General features: G+C 43.1%; 1 protein-coding gene across 15 annotated transcripts in view; it reads right to left on the bottom strand.

The window, feature by feature from the left end:
• Positions 1 to 20,170, bottom strand: part of Magi1 (membrane associated guanylate kinase, WW and PDZ domain containing 1) — a 660,109-nt gene that overhangs the window by 442,670 nt on the left and 197,269 nt on the right. The gene's annotated exons all lie outside the window — the stretch shown is intronic.

The following is a 20,170-nucleotide window of genomic DNA, read 5'->3' as shown; positions in this document are numbered from 1 at the left end:
CATCTCTGGGTCAGTGTTTGAAAGAGGAATGCAGGAAGAATTCAGAAGGAATGTAAATGAAGACCAAAGTCTGAAAGACATGAAGAAGGCTGTTAAGAGGGATGGAAGAGGAAGCACTGGGCTAGGAGTAGGAGGGTTCCAGGGCATGCTGTGCTACAGCAGGTGAGGCAGATTTCCAGGCGATGGGGAGGGAGAGCTTTGAATGGCCCGTACACAAGGAAATCCAGGACCCATGTTCCCTACTGCTGCCTTCCTGTGTGACTGCATCACGGAAAGGAGCCCGCAGGCCAGGGTGACTGCAGGGACAGCCGCAGGCAGTAAGCAGGAACTGCCCAGTGTGGGCCTCTCACCTTGGCAAACACCAAATCTGAGCCCATCCCGGAAGGACCAATGATAAAATCAAACATTTCATTTGTTACCAGTGCCTCTAAATACGAAACTGTACCTAACAGGTAAAAAGAAACGATAGACATGTGCATACACAGCCCCTTTACCACTTAAAACAAAAAGTTGGAAGACATAACTGACACTCAAAGAGTAATTGATAATATATTAGAAAATATTTGCACTGCTAGTGAGACATTCTACTAGCATCCTTTATTCATTCATAATCCACGATTTACAGAGACATCTTCTAGGTTATGATACTGCCCAACCCAATACAGTGCAATATGCAGCTCAGGAAGTGAAAATACCACCTTCCTGAGCAGCATGAATATTTCTTCAAGGACAAGTTTAATACACTGGTAAGTAGGTTCCTGGCAAGGCCAAGATCTTAGCACATTCATATTCCACAGACAAAATTTTTACATAAGGTTCATTTCGCAAAGATTTCAGTATCAGAACTCTAAAAAACATACCACACTTTCCTGAGCTGCTGAGACGTTTTAATATATCAAACCTTTACTCCTTTCTCTGTTCTGCTTACCATGTCCTCCCCACTAGGCTAATACAACAGAAACATAAAAAACAAATTTCTGAATCAATAAATAAATTTCACAATGTATACAGATAGGTGCAGCCAAACATACAAAGTCAAAAAAAAAAAGTTAACTCCGTCTGCCCAAGACCATATTTTATTGCACTGTTGTAAAGTGTTTCTATCTATATGGCATGTTTGGTTGCTAAAAATGGAAACCTCTTTGGGAAAAAGCCATTGTCTCAACATGAAACATCTAAACTGCCCCTGAACAAAAAATAAAAACAAAAAACAGGTAAGTTCATGAACACTTTTATTTACAACATTTGAAAGCAAGCCAAGTGTGGTGAAACGTCACACACCTGTTAATCCCAGCTCTCAGGAGAGTGAGGCAGAAGGATCACAAATCTGAGGCCAGCCTGAGCAAGTTAGTGATACCATCTCAAAGTAAAATAGGCTGAGGATATAGCCCAGTGATTCAATTCCCAGTATCACCAAAAATAGACAAATAGGTAAATAAATAACCTGTATTAAAGCAGAGCAGACTAATAAATGTGACTATTTCACTGAAGGTCTTTGCTTTCCCTGTAATTTAGTGTGGTACACACGTGAAACTTCTAATTTCTCAAAGAATAAGTAAATGAGGCAATGATTGCACCCATCTGTCCACTCTAGAAAGATCAGGAATTTCTTCACCAGCATTTTTAGCCCATTTCCATATGACTGAAATCAACAACCAACCAAATAAAAATGGTTTCAAAAGCCACGCACTGAAGAACCATGCTTTCTGCAAATGGGTTACTTTCCAATATACTCCTGGAAAACTTTGAACACTGTTTTCGTTGGTGGTTTGGTTTGGTTCGTTTCCATTCCTTTCATTTGGTTTTTTATTTGCAACAGAGTCTTAATATGTAGTCCAGCCTGACACTGAATTTAGTACGTGGCCCACACCGGCCTCCAATGCGTGGTGATTCTTCTGCCTCAGCCGCCCTAGTGCCAGAGTTGTACCACATGCCCAGCCTCAATGGTGCCAAAGTGCCAGGGTCATAGTACATGCCCAGCCCCAGCCCTGCCCAAGTACCAGGATCATAGTACATGCCCAGCCTCAGTGCTGCCCAAGTGCCAGGGTCATAGTACATGCCCAGCCTCAGTGCTGCCCAAGTGCCAGGGTCACAGTACATGCCCAGCCCCAGCCTGGCCCAAGTGTCAGGGTCATAGTACATGCCCAGCCCCAGCCTGGCCCAAGTGTCAGGGTCATAGTACATCCCAGCCCCAGCCCTGCCAAAGTGCCAGGGTCATAGTACATCCCAGTCCCAGCACTGCCCAAGTGCCAGGGTCATAATGCATGCCCAGCCTCACCGCTCTCCAAGTGCGAGGGTCATAGTACATGCCCAGCCTCAACACAGCCAAAGTGCCAGGGTTATAGTACATGTCCAGCCACAACAGTGCCCAGGTGCCAGGGTCATAATACATGCCCAGCCCCAGCCCTGCCCAAGTGCCAGGGTCATAGTATATGCCTAGCCCCAGCACTGCCCAAGTGCGAGGGTCGTAGCATATGCCCAACCCCAGCCCTGCCCAAGTGCCAGGGTCATAGTACTTGCCCAGCCCCAGCACTGCCCAAGTGCCAAGGTCGTAGTACATGCCCAATCCCATTGCTGCCCAAGTGCCAGGGTCATAGTACATTCCCAGCCCCAGCACTGTCCAAATGCCAGGGTCATAGTACATTCCCAGCCCCAGCCCTGTCCAAATGCCAGGGTCATAGTACATTCCCAGCCCCAGCCCTGCCCAACTGCCAGGGTCGTAGTACATTCCCTGCCCCAGCAATGCCCAAGTGCCAGGGTCGTAATACATGCCCAGCCCCAGTGCTGCCCAAGTGCCAGGGTTGTAGTACATTCCCAGCCCCAGCCCTGCCCAAGCACCAGGGTCATAGTACATCCCAGCCCCAGCACTGCTCAAGTGCCAGGGTCATAGTACATGTCCAACCTCAACAGTGTCTTAACAAGCACAAAGAGAGGAAGTTCTGGAAGATTTTGCAAGAGAAATCTCACCAGAGGGTGCACAGGCACTGAGCTTTCCACACAGGGCACACACACAAACACAAAAGCAGCCATGCACCTGAACTGACTTTGGGGTCTACTGATTCCCCTCATCCTGACATGACCCACAGTCCCATGCCTCCCCTGTGGTGCAGAATAGGGAAAGGTACAGAAAGGGAAAACCTTCAATCTGAGCCTGACAGACTGTACCATATCTACCCAATACTCAGTGTCTTCTTGGTGCTTGCAGGGGGAAGCTCAATTTCATTGGGAAATGGCACAGCTAACCAAAGGACTGCAAGTCCCACCCTTCAACAAAGAGATAGAAGGCCAGTGAAATACGAATAACATGGTTGAGTGGGGTTTGAGAAACGTTCCTGAAACAGGGACAGAGGCTGTCTCTGGCTCTCATTCCTTCTGTTCCATCTCCTTTTTTGCCTTAAACGCCACGCAGGAGCTGCACTTCTGGAGAGGACAAGAGCCCCACCTAGGGGTGGCAGAATGCAAAACAGAAACCCCATGCATCTTAGGTGCCATGGCCACCTTGCCTGGGTTTCCATTTCCTGGGAGAAAAGTTAAAGTAAATAGTGGTCTAAAGTCCTGCTTAAGCCACTATTCTGAGTCTCTGCAGTTTATCATTCTATAGTTCCCGATGAATACAGAGACTATGCATTCACAGACTAGCCAGAACAATGAGAGCATGGTGAAGAGATTCAACAGCCCAGGGTTAATAAGGGGTGACCCCTGGCTCTGGCCTGAGGAACTCGCCTACCCTAGGTAAATGTCTCACCATGTAGGGCCTGGCCCTTCTAATGCAGGAAATGGTTACCTGCTTTTGAGGATGAAGCTCAGGGTCTTACTGAGTTGTGCCCCTCAACACTTGGCACTGCACCCCGCACACAGCATAGGCTGTGTGAAAGATGCCATTGCACATAAGAGCCCACATGAGTCTACAAGACAGAAAAAGGCCACCAGGATGCTTTCTTTGAGACCTCCAGAAGGAGACTGACAACACTAAAGAATTGGGAGGGAATGCAACTGAACACGTGAAATTAGAAGCACGTAAATGGCATATGTAAGATTAAAACAACTGGAGAGCCCTGCGGGCATGGTGGATGGGCAAACAGGGAGCACAGAGCCAAGGCCACACGGCACAAGCACGCTTCAGGCCTTCATTCCAGCCTTCAAAGTAGTCTTCCACCTGCTCACTCCTATAGCCCTCCAAGCTGTGCACGTGCTGGGTGTACCTGGCCCGGCCCAGAGGACTCGGGTCATCTCAAGGTCACTGTGTTCACACGTCCAGAACCAGGAAACACACAGATCGGCTATGTCTGCCATGGTACAACCAACCTGTGCACAATAAGCCCATGAAATGTGGCTCTCATGATTGAAGTCCTGAGGGATTTTTATTATAATTCATTTTGAAAAATATGGGCAAGTTAAGTAGTTACACAAGGCCAATGGCTGCTGCATAGGTCTGACACAGACCCAGATAAGTGTGTCCAGGATGCAGCAACATCCCTACCTCCTCAATCCTGTGGCATGCCCTCTTCGGTGGTGATGTCTGTCAGCAGATGAAGGGATAAAGAAAGTGTGTTATTGCTATACAACGGAGTACTGTGCTGCCATAAAGAAGGATAAACTAGAATCCTAGACTATGCCAATTCAAATAAATTAGATACACAAGCTTAAATACTACATGGTTTCCCTTATATGACAAACCCAAAATATAAATAAGCAGCAAGATAAAAGGTAGTAGGAAGTAGGGATACAGAGTTTCTTCACATAGGAAGGGATGAAGAGATGGGGGTTGAGGGGAGGGAACGGATAAAAAAAGAGCTCAGGGTGTTGTGTCCATGCACTGACTTCCCACAGGGAGTGTGGTCACTATGTACTGCAAACTGGACTCATAAAAATAAAAGCTGCAAAGAAGAACAGCAAGTGGCAAGAAACACTCAAGGTCCTATTCAATCAAGTGTATCCCAGACACAGGGTCAGTGAGCTCGGGTGCCCAACCCAATCTGATTCAAACTGCTAGCTGCCTGGTTATGTGCTCTTGCCACACATCTCTGCGCAGAGAACAATTCGGTCACCTTCACATCAGATGACACAGATGCTGCCATGGCACAGCAAACAAAGGCTCTGAAGCAGGTAGGCCTCCCTTCCTTCCACCCTGACTCACTCCAGATGCACTAGGGCTACCCCTCAAAAGGCAATACACTTGCTCAAGAGACACCTTGTCCCTCTACCCTTCTGTCTGCAGCACAGAACTGGAAGCTAATGGACTCCACCTTCTCTGTACAACTGCCCTGACCTTTCTACAGCCAGCAGCAGGAAGGATCAGTGCTCTGCCTCTCTGAGGGCATTTCTGTGCATGCTCAAGTTTATGGGACACGTAGCAGAAGGCGGAAGGCAACTCAGATCACCCATGGATCCAGACTTCCTTTTCTCCTAACATTAGAAATTGTCAACCACCCTGCCAAAAACACAGGAACCACATGAAGACCAATATGCCCTGACTTCCCTGTTTACTTGACAGGAACCGGCCAGCCCAGGAATTTGCAGGGTGACACAGGCGACACCTGGCAGAAAAAGCAACACTGGTCCTGGCCTTGGCCTTTTTAGGGTCAGTTCCCAGAGTCGCAGTCACAGGATTCAGAACAGGAAACAGGGCTGGCTCTCCTGAGGACTGCGAGCAGTTTCCGGGAGGAAACACACAGGACAGTGCTGCACATTTTGCCAAGCCACCTGATTTCAGATATGTCCTATTCTTCACATTCTGAGAACTCAAAATTGATGAAATTTTGTTAATTATCACCCCGTGACTTTGCAAATCAGAATACCCTCATAGTGCTTCCTTAATTTACACTTGCTAATCTTCGCACTATCCAGCTGGAGCTAGTATTATTGCCCCCCAACTCACCCCTCACAAAAGTGGAGGGTGCTTCCTGGGTTACATGGTACGATATTCCCAACAGAGTGGCCATGAAGGCTTTAAGCTCATTTACCTCGTGTTTTTCTCAAGAAAGACCATAAAAGTAGAGGGAACAACCTGAGATGCTGTCATTTGTGCATTTCTGGAAGCTTCTATGTACCAGGAAGCCAGATTAGGGTACTATATTCCACTACCCAAAGATGAGGCAGATACAGGGAGTCCTTGTTTTTAGCTGGGCATTTAAAAGAACGTAGGTAGGGAAGGAAAGAGTAAACAAATGGGTCAGTGTATATACAACATTCAGGCAATAAAGTAGCCATTCATTAAAACCCAATGCTTTAAACAGTATTAATCCAAAAATGGTGTTAACAATCATAGGATTTTAATAATGGCCCAAGCATAAATGCAATCATTTCCATCGAATAAAATTTCCCCTAAATAAAACTTCAGGACCAGCAGAACTTTCCAGATGACTTCATAAAGAATTCACTGCCGCAAGCAGACATAATATGAAGTGGTGTTATGATTTACAGAAAGAACTAAGCAGTGTAATTAAGAAAAGCAGCGGTGCCTCTATCTGCGACACAGACACAAGCCAATTGTTATGGAGACAATAGTATCAATGGCCTCTGCTGCATGCAACTAAGTTTTCAACTTTGCAAATTTTGTGATTGCCTGGCTGAGTAATGTTATTGATAAATATGAAAAGATTAAAATCAGGATTTTAAAATGTCTAAGAAAGGATAACTACATCTTGCTTCTTCCCAGCAGAAAATGAAATTTCTTTACCTCCAATTCTATTATACTCTTTATCTCTTCATTGAATCTAACTGCAAAAGTCTGTGTTTTGGGGAAGGCAGGAAGGGAACAGAAGAATGAGCGGAAGGCTTTGCTTTCTAGAAAACTGAGGGCCTGGTCCTGTTATCTCTGCCAAAGACTCCTTATCTGTGACAGAATGGAGTGAAACTGCATTGTAAATTGCAAAAATTGTTTTATGCAAATATATGTATTCAAACTGCACATGAAACATTACTAAATAAAATTTTATTTTTTCATTGACTCATTATTATTTCAAAGTTAACTCATCTTTGTTTCTCAATGAGCTGGTGCCAGATTTCTCTATCCACAGATTCAACAGGCACCATCAAAGTCACAGAACAGGGGAAAAAGGGATGAGGAGAAGGGGTCAACTCCATGCATAATGCCTCCTTCGGGCTTTGGGCTTTAAGTCTGTAATTTACTTAATGCTCATAGCAAGTCTGCGTACACCGAGGAAGAGCCATCTCTGCAAAGGAGCACCAGATCCAGAGCCACAGGGCTGCACAGGTTGAATGCCTGTGCACCTGGCTCCACGGCACCAGTGCAAGGGCTGGCTACAGGGATGCTGCGGGTGTGGTAGCAGGGAGTACAGGGGTGCACCACAGTGGTGAAGGTCTCCTAGGACTGTTAGGAGTTGGCAGCCAGTGTCTCCTAATAGAATGAGTCCTTGGTGGGGGAAGAGGTAAGTGGTAGGTCTGCAGTGAACATTTCTCCTCCTCATTTCTGCCCACTCCCATGAGGAGGAAGGCAATCCTTCCCAGATTTAAACTAGGATTGGTATGACAAATGCACTCTTCAAACCACTGCAATATAAAAAAACAGTAAGAACTACTTTTCCCCTCATTTTCTCATTACTTCTACAGTAATACAGAGAATTCAAATAAGAAATAAGAGGGAAGGTCCACTGAGGTAGCTCAGCAGACTAAGCACCCACTTTGGCAAGCCCAGGGAGCAGGGTTCGATACCCGGGCCTGCACACCACACCACCCTGCCCCCTGGGGTGCACTGAGCCAGCAACAGAGTATAGGCATATTTGCGCACACCTATAATCCCAGCGCCAGGGAGTCTGAAAACAGGAGGATCACTACAAGCCTGAGCTGCATAGTAAGACCCTGTGCCAAATACATAAATGAAAAACAAAAAAAAAAAGAAGAGGGCTATAGCTTGTCCTTTACTAAGGTCTTTATTTTTAGCAGCATTTCTGGGGTGTCTGCCATAGCAAAGCCACACTACACTCCAGGACCCCGAAGCCAAGTCCTCCTCAGAGTAAAGGGCACAGAATTCAAGGAGCCTGGTTATGTTCTCTCTGCTCAGGCTCCTTGTTTTCAAAGCTACACCTAAGAAGCTTCAGCTCTTATCAGAGATCACGAAGTCACAGCTTGCGGGGGAATTCAGCCCTTGCATTTATACTGTAAGTAGCCATATCACACTGCCATTTTAGCTTTTCCTGGAGTCTGTAGCTCCTTGGAGCAGGTATAGACTCTTTAGTCCAGCCACAGAGCACACACTAAATCTCAGCCAGGCAGTCATTAACTCAGCACCCTGGCTCCCCAAGACAGTGAGCTTACAACCTAGTTTTCTCTGTGTGTGTGCACGAGGTGGGGGGAAGGTAACACAACAGCTTTTCTCCACAAAAATTATCCTCCTCCATCCTACTGTATATTCTCCTAAAACAGGAACCTGGGTCCCCTTATCTCTTGATTACTGGATGCAACCATGCAGAGGAAGAGAGAATCTCTAAGCAAAGCTTCAAGGGGAGTTTCTCACCAGGGCCTTCAGCCTTCTGACCTGGACTCCAAGGGGAGGGAACTGTGGTGGGAGCTTACTTGTGGGGAGGGTGCTGTGGGGGAGGGGTGCTCTGGAGAGGGGGGCACCACTAGACAGACGTTCCTAAAGTAAGAGCAGAGTGAGTCTAGGACTTGGATTACAGAGGCTGCGGCTCCACCACTCTCACCTGAAAGGTGGATCTATCTTTCCTCCAGCAACCAATATAGAACAACCAATAAAAATCCTCATACAGTGGCTTGTAAAGACATCTGCAGGCTTGTTAAGTCCACAAGGTTAAATCAGTTAGACACCATGGGAAGGAAACTCCAGAACAACTGGTAAGGCCTCTTGCCCAAATTCACACAGAACACACCCTGCCTCTCCAGTGGGGACCAAATGGCTCCCAGACTTCACGTCTTGTTCACTGGTTCTCTCCTCTCTCTCTCTCATGAGGCCCTGTCTACCTCATTCCAGACATGGCTCTCTGTTCCCCTTCTCCTCCTGCATCCTGAGGACAGCATTACCAAGAAAGAGGTCAGCATAACTGATTAAAAGCTCAGATGACAGACTGAGACTAGCTTGATTCCAAACACCCTGGTTCTTCCAATTCTAAGAAAATTGCCCAGACTCAGTTTTTCCTTCTGTAATGTGGAGCAATACCAATAGCTATCTCACAGGGTTGGTGCTTACAGAATACCTCATAGTACCTGTTACACCAAGAGCTCTTATTGCATGTCTTCAGTCCTAACTGATTTAGTTATGCGTGCCCATGCAGCCCAAACTGGGATTTGCAATTCTGGATCACACACAAGAAAGGCAAACCTGCGCTACTGCCAGACCAACCACTCAAAGTCTCTAATCCAACCACCAAAAATGAATAAAGAAGGTGGAAAAAAATGCAGTAATTAGGAGGCCCCATGATTCTGACAAAAGGTCTACAAGCTGCTGAACATGGTTTCAGGGTAAATCCTGAGGGGATTTGACTGACCTTGTTAGATACAAAAGTTACATTTTTAGTTATACAGGTCTTGCTTTAACTTGGTCTTAACCATCCAGCAGAAATGTATAACCACGAGGTATAAAAAGTAATGCCATATTAATATGCTAAGCTGTAAAAGGCTCAAGTCAACAACTTCTGACAATTGCCAGTCCTATGGATAACCTACTACTATTATGGACTATTGGACTATATTGGGATATTTTGCTGAATTCAAGTACCTACAACATTTGAACTGGCATCAAATAAGAAAAGGTCCTTTAAAGATTTCTATAAATACAGCTTCTCTAACAGAAATGGAACACCTATCTCTTGTAAAACAAAAAAGGGGATATAAATAAAGGACCATGTTGTAGTGAAATATGTGTATATATATATACAAAATAGGTTAGATATACAACTACTTTCTCCTAGTTCAGTGAGAAGATTTGTACTAATATTGTTTAGACGGGATATCATGTCTGCATCTTGTCCTCTGAATAACTAGTATAAAGACAATATGCAATGTATTAATTATTGTAACTAATTACAATACTGTCCTACTAACTTGTTTTGAAACTGTCTCATTGCTATTTTTTCCTCATTAAAATTAATAAAAAAAAATTAAAAAGAAGGCCTCAAAGGGACCTGACACATAAACCATGGCACAGTTATAAATGGAGTATCACGTAGCTATACAAATGGACATGCTAACTTCACTTCTCTCCAGCTCCACTTTTACACGCTTCTCTTCAGACTGTGGGTGGAGGCTGTCCCTCAGGGTTCGGTTTCCTCTCAACCACATAAGAACTCTCTTTCATAGTTCTTTCACATCTGTTGGGATGGTTATGGGATTTCTGTTTCTCCAATTAGTACTGAGTAATAGTAAAAGGGTTTCTTTTCTGACTTTTAAACAGTTTAGCAAATAAATGAACATTTTCGAAACTATGAATGAGACAAAAAGTATTAATAGTTGTAAATGAATGAAAGTAAACTTCACAACAGTTACTACAACATAGTCCTATTTTGTGAGGAAAAATGTTAACTCACTCATCAACTAAACCCACACACATACGGACACACACACGTATTTGAAAGATTCTTCACTGAAGGATCAGTAATGACTTTTTCCAAACAAAGATAAAAGAATGGGGGCAGTGACTCCAGGCTCTTCCTTCTCCCTGGTTCAGTCTACTGCGGTTCCTACTGAGCGGAATGTGCAGGGAAGCTTCTGTGGGCAGGGGCATGCTGGGAAGAGTGGGCTTTCGGTTCATCCACCAGCCACAGCCAGAGGACGGGGTCCACGGCCTGGGCCAGGTGGCTACACAGAAAAGGTGAGCAACGCACAGCTGCAAATCAAAGTTGGCAGAAACAGAGCTTTCCTCCCAGTTCCCAGCCTCAGCAACGCACTAGGGAGAGAAAAAGACTCCCTGCCCTTCCCTTCCACTTGCCTCCACACTGCATGGAAGAACACCAGGTGGCATTTCGGGACTACTCACGGGAAACATTGGGCTAGTATGAGTGTCCTGCCTACTAAGCATCCCACTGTCATAAACCAAGCTAGAGGCAAGAAACAGAGATTTCACTGAGGCTGCAAATATTAGGAAAATCAAGATTTTTATAGGAAGGTTGGCACAAATAAACAAATACATTTTACCCTTTCATAATAATAGATACTAAGTAGCAGTTCTTATTATTTTAGCAATTAACATCTGTAGGTATGCCACACACATACATTGATATATATATATAGTTATGAAATCATAAACAGTTGCTCATTAAAAATACTATGTTTGGGGCTGGGGAGATAGCTCAGTAGAATAAGCACTTGCCTGGCAAGCACAAGGGCCTGAGTTCAATCCCTGGGTCTGAAATAAATAGATAAATAAATAAAAATACTATGTTTGAGCTGGGGATATAGCTCAGTGGCATAATCCCTGCATAGCAAGCATATGGTCCTGGGTTTAATTCCTACACAAACAAATAAACAAATAATGATTCTCCAAAAGACAGCAAAGGAGCAATTCACTTTTGATTTGTAATGCCAGAGGTTGAACCTAAGGCACTGTGCATGCTAGGCAAACACACCACCACTGAGCTACGCCCCACCCCAATTTTTAAAGTGCATCTTTTCATTTTTTTAAATGAAGATATATTTACTGGTTAGCTGTTTACTGCAGAGTCAAAAATAGAGACTAGTCTTTCTACATGATGAGCAAGTGCGCTATCAAAAAGCCCCCACATGCATGCACAGAAACACACCAACCTCACAAACTGTGGAAACCACAAGTGCCAGTACCTGACTTGGAATGATGTTCACGGCACGTTACTGAAAGAAAAACAGGTTTTAAATCTATGTTCTGGGTGCTGGGGAGATAGCTCAGTAGAATAAGTGCTTGCCTGGCAAGCTCAAGGGCCTGAGTTCAATCCCTGGTTCCGCAAAACAAAACAAAACAAAACAATCTACTATGTATTGATGGGCTTGGTTTTTGTAAACATATGCTTTGTATGAGGGCCAGGGAGATGGCTCAGTAGAGTAAGAACTACCCTGGTAAGCACAAGGGCCTGAGTTAAATCTCCAACTCCACAAAAAAATAAATAAAAATTTATATATATATATATATATATATATACAGTGTATAAATACAACATGTATTAATATTTTAAACTTATAATACAGAACATAAAATATACACAAAACAAATAAACATCTGCTCTATAGCGCAAATGGTTGTAATGAAGGAACTGTGATATGTGCTGTCTCCAGCATTCTGTTTTGTTTTGCTTTCTTCTTTTCCTTCAAACAGGAGAATGTATGTAAACTGCATGGTAGTGCATATCTATGATTCCAGCACTCTAGCAGGCTGAGGCAGAAGGATCAAAAATTGAAGCCCAACCTGAGTACCATAGGAATTCAGCAAGACTAGTCTCAAAGAGGCAGGAAGGAGTGCATTTAAAAGAAAAATATAGTGATTATGAAAGTAAAAGAAAGCAAACACACTTTATAGAAAAATGAAAAAGAATGCTAGACTGGGGTTTGGAAGAGACAGGTGACCTAAGAGCTCAGTAGCAAGCACTGAATAGCTAATCACAAACCCCAAGTTTTCCATGGCTTGTCAGGTTCCCTGAATCAACTAGCAAAACAACATAACTCCAGGGTGCTCACCAAGTGCCTAGGAGTCCAGGTACTTAGGGTAACAAGGGAAAAGGACACACATGCAACATTAGAGACAAACCAAATGGTGGGTTATACAGCCGCTCAATTACTGCAGCTGTTGAGGGAAGAACTCGACAGTTTCAATCTAGCCTCAGATCCTGCTAAAGAGAGCTTTCAGAGCCATTACCAGATGTCCTAGAAGTGTTCCAATTGTTTAACTATTTATCACTCCCAGACTGCGCACTTAGATGAGTTATAGTATCTCTGGTTTGGTTACATGATCCATGAAATGCAGATAATAATAACAACATCACAGTCAAGAATTTTAATTGAGTTAATTCCTCCAAAGTATTCAGGATGTTACCTGGCCAAAGGTAAGAATCATGGTCTACCTTCCAACCATGACCATCTCTAGATCACCTACCTGAAGGCTGCAGGCCCTGACAGTGGACCTGTGCCCACTGTTTGTCCAGCACCTGGTACAGTGGCAGGCACACAGTTGTTACCACTGTTTCTAAGCATGTGACTCCTCCCTGGAGTTTCTCTCCACAAAGCCCTTCTTCAGCACTAGTCCAGATGCAGGTAATCCCAGACTGCCAGTAGGCCTCCCATTAGCAGGCCCCTAGAAGGCTGTGCACTTCCCTGCCCTTGTGCCTTCTGATTCCTCCCTGTGTTAAGGCCAGAGCTGTCAGGTTCAGGGAGGTGGGGAACAGATGGCAGTGCCCCAGAGCCTCCTTTTAACCACTGATCTATCAGGAATCCTAGTTGGTCAGTCACTGGCTCACAAGGCCACCTCCTGAGAAAAATCCCCAGGAGTTCTTTTGGTCCATATGCTGCCCTAGAAAGTTGGCCTGGGGCTGGGGACAGGAAATGCTAGGCACCACTGCTTCCCTAGCACAGGCTTCCCCTCTGGCCTGAATTCCAGAGACCTCCAAGAGACAAACTGATCTGACAGCCCTGCTGCCTGCAAGGCTCACCTTGGAGCAAAAGCTCAAAAGACCCAAAACATTGAGGATGGATAACAGTAATTTCAGTGTATGGTAACACTCAACACACATCAGACCCTACACTAAATGTCAACAGCCCTCACATCAACCCCATAAGCTAAATACTGTATTAACACTCCCATTTTAAGAGGAAAGGGGCAAACTTCAAGGAGGTGAGGCAGCATCCAGACATTAAGAGTAGAGCTCAGATTCACAAGCCCATGACTCTAAAGATGGGGCCTAAGGCAGCGATACCAAAGTTTTCAGAGATCAGTACCAAAACTGCAACCAGCTCTCTCTGTTGCCATTGCTCCTGTTACTTCTCCATTTTGCTCATGCTCTCTGCTGCCTCCAAGAACTGCTGCCCTCTGCCATGTTCCATTCTGCCTTAGAGCCAGCTGAGTATGGACTGAAAACTCCAGTGACTTCTTTAGCTTTAAAGTTGAAGAAAAGTTGAAATGGACTTCCTTCATAGTGGGAGTGATACATCTCTGTGAGATGGGAAGAAGACCTCCCTATAATGATAAAGAGGAAGCTGGCTTTCACGGAAGTGGCCAGATACCAGCAGCCAGCGTGCAGATCCAGCGTGTGAGTGGGGCAGCCCGGGGCCCTCCAAACCCTCATTCCAGCCAGCACCCACGTCCAGTATTTGAGTGGGGCAGCCGAGGGCCCTGTGGATCTGCTTCCATCCAGCCCTCAGACCTGGCATGTGACTGGGACTGCCAGGGCCTGCCAGATCCTCATTCCAGCCAGCACCCAGGCCCAATGTGTAAATGGGACTGCCCAGGGCCCTGCAGACCCCGATTCCAGCCAGCACCCAGGCCTGGCATGAGAGTGGGACTGCCCGGGACACACCAGACCTTCATTCCAGCCAGCACCCAGGCTAGGCGTGTGTGTGTGTGTGTGTGTGTGTGTGTGTGTGTTTAACTTCCTCCATTAGACAGACCCAGTGTGGAATTCTGCAGCAGAACTCCCAACAGAGAGGCTAGAGGTAAGACCCACCCAGCTGATCTAGGAGCAGAACATCTTGCTACAGTGCACAGGGGGTTCACTTCCAAGGATGCAGCAGGCAAAAGTGGAGCGCAGTAGCCAGACTTGAGCCACACCCGCCTGGTGCTGAGACAATAACTGCACCGAAGCTCTGCACCAAAGGTCAGAAGACAGTGTTGTACAAAATGACAAACAGAAAGAGCAAAATGCATTCTCAAGCCCCAACTTCAACCAGAACAAATGCAGGAGACAATATCATAGAAAAAATTGGAAATCACACACTTGAAATCTCTGAAATAATAATGTCCAAAGTAAAGAAGCAACTGCAGAAAGGTAGAGAAGAAAGCAAAACAGAAATAATCTTTGAAGTCAAAAAACAAATGATAACTATAATGAAAGAAGTACTAAGTGCTTCTAAAGAAGACACTGATTAAAAAAAAACATAGAGGAGAATGTGAAAATGATGAATTCTTGAATGAGCAATATAGGAAAAAAATAGAACGCATAAAGCAGATTCAAAGTGATATACAGGAAATAAAAACCTCAGTCACAAGCTGGCAAAGTCATTTGAATAGAAGTAAAAATAAAGTTTCAGACCTTGAAAACACCATTGCAGCTAGAGAAAAGATAAGAAAAGATCTCTTAACAACTAGGAAACAGGAAAAAAAATAACTGAACATCTGCAAGTAGATGCAAAGATGAACAACGTAAGACTAATAGGCATCAATGAGAAGGAAAGAGTCAATACAAATGATATAAAAAGAATACAGGCAGAAGTAATAACAGAAAACTTCCCAAATATGGGGAAACAATCTGACATTCACGTAACCGAACCATATAGAACTCCAAATAATATCAATCCAATGAAAATCACGCCCAGACATATAATAATCAAGATCCCAGACATTCAGCACAGAAACAGTATACTAAAAGCCACTAGAGAAAAGAAACAGATCACATTTAAAGGAAAACTCATCAGAATAATAGCAGATTTCTCTTCACAAACCATCAAGTCAAGAAGAGCATGGAGCAAAGTACTTCAAGTCTTGCAAGAAAACAAATTCCAGCCCAGACTGTTATACCCTGCAAAGCACTCTTTCAAGTTTAATGGAGAAGGGAAATACTTCCATAACAAAGAACAATTAAGAATTTCATGACAATAAAGCCAACCCTACACAGACTACTGAGAGATATTCCATAGCGGGATCAAAATGACCACCACTCCATGAATGAGGATGAAAAGAACCCACTAAGTAGGGCCAACAATTGAACACAGAGAAAAAGAGGTATGTAACAGCAGTCTTTCAATTTTTTTTTTTTTTGTATACAGCAGCAAAATATTTCCATCAGCACACTCTACAAATGGACTTCTCCTGCACCCTATGGGTCATGATTCTGTCCGGGTCTACAGGGTAGATATCAAGGAAATAGTAGTAGCTCAGTCCCACAAGTGACACCCGGCCACCAGTAAGCGTCATGAACACTGTCCACGTCTACCACATACATACTACAACTTTGTGTGGTATCTTATCCCCAAACTGTTACAAGTGCTGGTCACATGTTAACCATTCCAGTGTTTTTGTTATGTTTTATTCTTAATTTTTTACTATCATGAAAATTTTCTTAGTTGATATTTTTGTATATATTAACCTACTCAAATACTGTGTGAGTAGTCTGAATTGGTCACAGATTCGTAAATATAATATGAATCTGTATTCTTAGTTGGAATCACCATTTAATTTTAATTTTTGATTTTTTTTTTGAATTTTTTATTTAATTTTGAATTAATATTTAATTTTCTGAATATTGTTTAATTTTAATTTTTGTTTTATGATTTATACTGTTTCTTTGATTTACAATCTACTTTTAAGACATGGTATGATATTTTCCCCTAGTATTAGAAACTTTATAAAGTGTATTTCTATTTTCCATTGACTTTCTATTAGTTCTTCCCTGTCTTTTACACACACACACACACACACATGAAAAAATATGTATATAACTTCACATAAGATTGATGCTGTAGTGTGGAAATCTTAAATGATCTTGTAAATGGATTCATCTAACATAATTATATTTTACATAGTCCTGTATAACTACCATTTTGAGAGTTCTTTATTCTTTATCTAGGACTATACAGCAACTTTTCTTGCCTTCTGGATTATGGTCATTGTTATTTTCTATATGCTATGTCTGGAGGTATTACAATATTTCCAGTTTGCATAACTAGAAAATGTTTTACTTTTAGTTTTCTAAGGTATGTTTGCTAAGAATAAAATTCAATGAGGACAGATCTTTTCTTTTCAGTCCTTTGAGTAAGTCTAGTTTCTTAGCCACTTGTTCTTTTTTTTTCCCCTAATGTGGAATAAGATGCTATTTAATCTTGTTCTTCCATAGCTAATATTTTTCTATGTATATGCTTTAATATTTTTTTACAATTAGTTTTGAACAATTTCATTTTTGTGTATGTTGGTATGATTTTATTCACATTTCTTGTGCAAAAGTTTCATTTTTCTTGGAAATATGGTGCTATAATTTCAACTACATTCAGAAATTTTAAATATTTAAATATTTATTGCCTATCCCTTTACTTTGACAATTCTAATTATATGAATATAAGTTTCTTGATTTTGGCACAGATGAACTGTTACATGACTGACCTATAGTACCAGTACCACGTGCTAACCAAATGCACCACTGGGGCTCCCACATGACTGATCTGTGAACTCTTCTTCAAGTTTATTTTAGACAATTTTTATTGTTATATTCATTTGAGTTTGTAAATAATTTTTTATAATGTGCAATCTATTACTAATCTTATGTATTCATTTCAGAAATATTTTTCTAAATTTCACTCTACATCTTATATCTTTCATATTTCAGTATTTTTCTGCAATTTTTAATTTGCTATATATTATTGATTTCAATAAAGCTAATAACGAGTTAAAAAAAAACTGCAACCCAAAGCCCACTTATTTATAACAAAGTGCAAAAAATGCAATTGTACCTAAATACTGAGGCTTTAGTTTAGAAACAATAGCTCATATATACTAACAGCTTTTGTCTTAAATGAAAAACAACTTCCACGCAATAGGTTTCCACCACTGGCCTAGGGTTACTTCACCAGTAACCTCCCTGGCAGACTGTAGGCTAGGAGAAGTACGAGGTCTGAAATATCTCCTTGTTCCTACATCCACCCTGGCCCTAGCACAGAAGGTACACTCAGCAGAGCTCTCTATGAGAGTACTTCAAGATAGACCTTCCTCCTCTGAGAGCCACTAGAAGGAAATCTACCCACCCTCTTCTCCTGAACACCTAATTATTTCTTGGGGGCTATTCTCCCTGAAAAACTAGAGGCTATGAGAAAGCAAGGATGACAGGAGGAACCACTGCTATGTTACTCAGCCCAGTCTCAATCACCTCTCAGTCCACCTTGGGCGTGGGGATCAATAAATAACTCTTCTTAAGAGGATTAACATTCAACGAAGTTTGGTTCTCCCATCCCCAGAAGCAATACAATACATTGTAAAGGTAGTGTCTGTGATGGGAGCCACAAAAGAATTGTTAAACTCTTTTAGCTAAATCATATAACAGAGAAATCTTATGTGAGGTTGTGCATAATTTACCAAATTCATGACTTCTCCATGAAACTCACTCTGACCTTCTGATTGAAAACTACCATTTGCCACACCCTGGATATTTTCAACTCAATCCTCTGAGATTTCTCAACCTTTTTTTGGTCCATAGCCCTTAGCAACTTCTACTATACTTTACAATGTATCAACTGATCACACTTACAGTGTCCCATCTGCCTACCTTATCTGCCCTGTGCACCCTGCTATAACACACACCTCCCAAAGGTAAGGCTGGTTTTTTACCTGACATATTCCAACTACTAATGACAGAGCCTGACACACAGTAGACTCAATAAAATTTCTAACCGAAGCAAAGTGAGGATCTTCCCCTCTCACTATATCACATGCGTTAATACTTTGCAAATTTCCATGAGTGTCTAAGAGCAGGAAACACTTGTGCAGTGGGTGTCATTGTGCCTGTAACATACTAAGCATTCAATGCTGCTTCTTCATCCTTTCACCCAGAAGATGAAATCTATACCTTACTTCATGGCTCCCATCACAGACTCAACCTTTACAATATATTATATTCCTTCTGGGGATGAGAGAACCAAACTTTGTTGAATGTAAATCCCCTTAAGAAGAGCTATTTATTGATCCCCATGACATGCCAGCCCCACCCCCAAGGTGCACTGAGAGGCTATTGAGACTGGGCATGGTGGCGGGTTCCTGTAATCCCAGCGCTTGGGAAGCTGAAAAGAGGAGGATCACTATGAGTCTGATCTGTACAGTGAGACCCTGTAGACCCTGTATTAAATACATGAAACAATTTTTTAAAAGATTACCAAAAAGAGTTATTTATTCTATAAGGACGCTGAGCATTTAATGTGACCACAGGCAGGAGCTTATCATGTTGACAAATGTATGGAATGCTCAGTAAACTAACACAGAAAAGAAAGAGGCTAAACCTAATGTGATAAGCTGCTAGAGAACTGGGATATCTTGTTTCTTTTTTTAATTCTCATGAACCCAAGGTCAACTCAATACTGAAAGTCTGGAAGACCAATGACCCTTCAATTTCATTCCATAAGTAAATGAAGAGTCCTGTTTTGTGTGTGTGTGTGTGTGTGTGTGTGTGTGTGTACTTAAGATATACAAAACAGCAATTGTAGACAACCTGGGGCACGCCGGATCCTGAATAGACCCAGAGCCCAGACCCAGGCCCGGCAAGTGAGTGAGACGAACCGGGGCTGCTGGATCCTGAATAGACCAGGAGCGCAGGCCCAGTGAGTGAGAGAGACGACCCAGGGCCCTCGGATCCTGAATAGACCCAGAGCCCAGGCCCAGTGTGTGAGTGAGACCACCGGGGGCCCGCGGATCCTCATTCGACCCAGAGTGCAGGCCCAGCACGGAACCCTTCAGCAGAATTCCCTGCAAAGAGGCTAGAGGCAAGATCCACCCAGCTGATTCAGGAGCAGAACATCTTCCCAGAGAGACACAAAGGGTTCAACTCTAACACCTGCAGCAGAAAGAAGTGGAGCACAGCAATCAGATCCAAGCAACACCCACCTGGAGGAATCTGAACTTCGTAGATCTGAACCTGGTGCTAAGGTAATAACTCTATCTAGGCTCTACACCAAGGTCAGAAGGTAGTGGTATACAAAATGACAAAGAGAAGGAACAAAAGGCAGTCTCAGGCCTTGAGTCCACCCAGTACAACTGCAGAAGACACTAGCACTGAGGAAACTGGAAATCACATACCAGATATCTCGGAAATAATAGTGTTAGCAGTAAAGAAACAACTGCAGAAAGGTATAGAAGAAATCAGACCAGAAATAATTTCGGAACTAAAAAATTTAGTAATAACTATAATTAAAGAAGTACTAAGTGCTTCTAAAGAATACACTGATTAAAAAAATAGAGCAGAATATAAAAATGATGGAACCCCTGAATAAGCAACTTAGGAAAGAAATAGAATCTATGAAACAGGTTCACAGTGATATACAGGAA

The sequence above is a fragment of the Octodon degus genome, unplaced genomic scaffold (genome assembly GCF_000260255.1).
Source record: "Octodon degus isolate 3935 unplaced genomic scaffold, OctDeg1.0 scaffold00210, whole genome shotgun sequence".
Taxonomy (NCBI): Eukaryota; Metazoa; Chordata; class Mammalia; order Rodentia; family Octodontidae; genus Octodon; species Octodon degus.
The sequence above is the reverse complement of the archived record's forward strand: the minus strand, read 5'-3'. Positions and strand labels throughout refer to the sequence as shown.